This window comes from Schistocerca gregaria, chromosome 1 (genome assembly GCF_023897955.1).
Source record: "Schistocerca gregaria isolate iqSchGreg1 chromosome 1, iqSchGreg1.2, whole genome shotgun sequence".
NCBI lineage: Eukaryota > Metazoa > Arthropoda > Insecta > Orthoptera > Acrididae > Schistocerca > Schistocerca gregaria.
The window spans coordinates 60,153,048-60,157,512 of NC_064920.1; the positions used below are offsets into that span (position 1 = coordinate 60,153,048).

Below are 4,465 nucleotides of genomic sequence, written 5' to 3' on the forward strand. Positions count from 1 at the left end.
TGACACTGAGCGCTCCGAACGTCCGCACACTGCAGTGTCGCAAGCGGTAATGCTAGCCGCCTGCCTCGGTGAGTACCTGCCGGGTAGCACGTCACACAGTACTCGTTTGGGTTGGGTGGTCCCATACAGAATCTCTCCATGCTGCCTAATGTTTTCCTAACGTCACACTCGTCACGTACTTCACTTTTATTTCATAATCATTTCTGAGAGGTAAAGGAATTGCATGACAACCTGCAGAGCTAGTGGCGTCAAAATTAACACACATACTTGATGTGACTCAAAAGTCGAACGAGTTACTTTCCGACGTTGTTTTAGATGTGCAAGTGCCAGTCAACATTCGCGGTGACGGCACTCTGCCGACCATTTCGCTAGTTAACACCGGTCTTGTTGTGTGTGTCTCAAGCTCAAGAGCATCTCCAAGCAGAAAATGGTCAACAGCAACATTCAGACGGTTTCGTACTGCTCAATTGCTACATTAAAACTGTATGTTACTTTTTCAGAACTGGAAAAAAACCGAACGTGACAGCACTCGAACCTGTAATCTTCAGATCCGAAGTCCGACGCCTTATCCATTAGGCCACACGGTCACTGACGACCAAGTATAACTTGTATACGACTCATCTCGAAACGCTCACACCCCTGAGGAATTGTGTTTTCGTTCTACACAGCCGCTGCCCCTTGCTCTTTCGCACCCATTCGTTTCATTCAACCTCTTACGAGACCGACCAAATATAGACTGGGAAACAAGACCACACACTTTGTGCATTCGGAATCGAAGGCAGGGCGTCCCTCGCCGCATTTGCTACCATGGCCATTTGCAACTTCTGCAGAAGCGACGACGACGACGACGACGACCGCGAGAGGCTCTGAGATATGTGAGAAATTCTTCTATAAAATGTAATTCCGACTGCCTCGTCCCACCTTATGCTGTACCGCTTTGGCAAATGCTTTATCTGCGCCATTCGCCTTAATCACATCTGAGCGTAATTCTTAGTAAAACGCTTGTCGCTAATTGTTCGTCATCACAGATACTGTTTGCTATACGATCACGACGCGCAACTGATTTCCAAAATTCGTCTTCCTCCTCTGAGGATGGGAACTCACGACCGATTGTTTACTAGACCAGTGCTCTACCACTAAGCTAAAGAGGCGCGGCCTAGCGGTACTCTTGCGTACTTCGTCCTTACGGTCGTCTGGATCATCAGACTTGAGCTGACAACACTTCAGCTATGGCGATCCATTACTGCTTGGCTACACATCTGACACGTAACCGATGTGCTCTCCAAAAAACAACACTTGCATTTCAGAACATGTCTTTCACGCATGTCTACAAAATCACCTTTACCTTCAAATACAGTTTTCTTGCGACTGACAGAGACGTAGGCAAAGTTAAAAGTTGCTATTTCCATTACATCACGTTAATCAGAAAAACGGTAATTTACATCTGCAGCGGAACAAAATTCCGTTTCGCCCAACGTGGAGCTCGAACCCACGACCCTGGGATTAAGAACATCATGCTCTACCGACTGAGCTAGCCGGCTGCCTCGGTGAATACCTGCGGGATAGCACGCCACACAGTACTCGTTTGGGTTGGGTGGTCCCATACAGAACTTCTCCATGCTGCCTAATGTTTTCCTAACATCACACTCGTCACGTACTTCACTTTCATTTCATAATCATTTCTGAGAGGTAAAGGAATTGCATGACAACCTGCAGAGCTAGTGGCGTCAAAATTAACACACATACTTGATGTGACTCAAAAGTCGAACGAGTTACTTTCCGACGTTGTTTTAGATGTGCAAGTGCAAGTCAACATTCGCGGTGACGGTACTCTGCCGACCATTTCGCTAGTTAACACCGGTCTTGTTGTGTGTGTTTCAAGCTCAAGAGCATCTCCAAGCAGAAAATGCCCAACAGCAACATTCAGACGGTTTCGTACTGCTCAATTGCTACATTAAAACGGTATGTTTCTTTTTCAGAACTGGAAAAAAACCGAGCGTGACAGCATTCGAACCTGTAATCTTCAGATCCGAAGTCTGACGCCTTATCCATTCGGCCACACGGTCACTAGCGACCAAGTGTAACTTTTATACGACTCATCTCGTAACGCTCACACCCCTGAGGAATTGTGTTTTCGTTCCACACAGCCGCTGCCCCTTGCTCTTTCCCACCCAAACGTTACATTCAACCTCTTACGAGACCGACCAAATATAGACTGGGAAACAAGACCACACACTTTGTGCATTCGGAATCGAAGGCAGGGCGTCCCTCGCCGCATTTGCTACTATGGCCATTTGCTACTTCTGCAGAAGCGACGACGACGACGACGACGACGACGACGACGACGGCGACGAGAGGCTCTGAGGTATGTGAGAATTTCATCTATAAAATGTAATTCCGGCTGCCTCGTCCCACCTTATGCTGTACCGCTTTGGCAAATGCTTTCTCTGCGCCATTCGATTTAATCACATCTCAGAGTAATTCTTAATAAAACGCCTGTCGCTAATTGTTCGTCATCACAGATACTGTTTGCTATACGTCCACGACGCGCAACTGATTTCCAAAATTCGCCTTCCTCCTCTGAGGATGGAACTCACGACCCCTATTTTACTAGTCCAGTGCTCTACCACTGAGCCAAAGAGGCGCCTCGTAGCGGTACTCTTGCGTACTTCGTCCTTACGATCGTCTGGATCATCAGACTTGAGCTGACAACACTTCATATTACCGACTACTATTTGCAGCTGTGGCGACCCATTACTGCTTGGCTACACATCTGACACGTAAGCGATGTGCTCTCGAAACAACAACACTTGCATTTCAGAACATGTCTTTCACACATGTCTAAAAAATCACCTTTACCTTCAAATACAGTTTTCTTGTGACTGACAGAGACGTAGGCCAAGTTAAAAGTTGCTATTTCCATTACATCACGTTAATCAGAAAAACGGTAATTTACATCCGCAGCGGAACAAAATTCCTTTCCGCCCAGCGTGGGGCTCGAACCCACGACCCTGGGATTAAGAGTATCATGCTCTATGGACTGAGCTATCCGGCAGCCTTGGTGAATACCGACCGGTTAACACGTCACACAGTACTCGTTTGGGTTGGGTGGTCCCATACAGAATCTCTCCATGATGCCTAATGTTTTCCTAACGTCACACTCGTCACGTACTTCACTTTTATTTCATAATCATTTCTGAGAGGTAAAGGAATTGCATGATAACCTGCAGAGCTAGTGGCGTCAAAATTAACACACATACTTGATGTGACTCAAAAGCCGAACGAGTTACTTTCCGACGTTGTTTTAGATGTGCAAGTGCAAGTCAAAACTCGCGGTGACGGCACTCTGCCGACCATTTCGTTAGTTAACACCGGTCTTGTTGTGTGTGTTTCAAGCTCAAGAGAATCTCCAAGCAGAAAATGGTCAACAGCAACATTCAGACGGTTTCGTACTGCTCAATTGCTACACTGAAACGGTATGTTTCTTTTTCAGAACTGGAAAAAAACTGAGCGTGACAGCATTCGAACCTGTAATCTTCAGATCCGATGTCCGACGCCTGATGCATTTTCTTTTTTCTTTTTTTTTTTGTTCGCTTTTGTTCGTTGCACCTGCTCGAGGCGGACGTCGTATGACATCCATTTATGTTCGAGAATACCTGCCGGTTAGCACGTCACACAGTACCCGTTTGGGTTGGGTGGTCCCATACAGAATCTCTCCATGCTGCCTAATGTTTTCCTAACGTCACACTCGTCACGTACTTCACTTTTATTTCATAATCATTTCTGAGAGGTAAAGGAATTGCATGACAACCTGCATTGCTAGTGGCGTCAAAATTAACACACATACTTGATGTGACTCAAAAGCCGAACGAGTTACTTTCCGACGTTGTTTTAGATGTGCAAGTGCAAGTCAAAACTCGCGGTGACGGCACTCTGCCGACCATTTCGCTAGTTAACACCGGTCTTGTTGTGTGTGTTTCAAGCTCAAGAGCATCTCCTAGCAGAAAATGGTCGACAGAAACATTCAGACGGTTTCGTACTGCTCAATTTGTACATTAAAACGGTATGTTTCTTTTTCAGAACTGGAAAAAAAAACGAGCATGACAGCATTCGAACTTGTAATCTTCAGATCCGAAGTCCAACGCCTTATCCATTCGGCCACACGGTCACTAGCGACCAAGTATAACTTGTATACGACTCATCTCGTAACGCTCACACCCCTGAGGAATAGTGATTTCGTTCCACACAGCCGCTGCCCCTTGCTCTTTCCCACCCATACGTTACATTCAACCTCCTACGAGACCGACCAAATATAGACTGGGAAACAAGACCACACACTTTGTGCATTCGGAATCGAAGGCAGGGTGTCCCTCGCCGCATATGCTACCATGGCCATTTGCTACTTCTGCAGAAGCGGGGGCGGCGGTGGCGGCGACGCCGCAGACGACGACGACGACGACCGCGA

General features: G+C 46.8%; 1 non-coding gene across 1 annotated transcript; it reads right to left on the minus strand.

Moving 5' to 3' along the window:
- Positions 1-1,993: 1,993 nt before the first annotated feature.
- Trnar-ucg (transfer RNA arginine (anticodon UCG)) lies at positions 1,994-2,066 on the minus strand. Its single transcript has one exon. It is a non-coding gene; the product is annotated as a tRNA-Arg (tRNA).
- Positions 2,067-4,465: the final 2,399 nt, after the last annotated feature.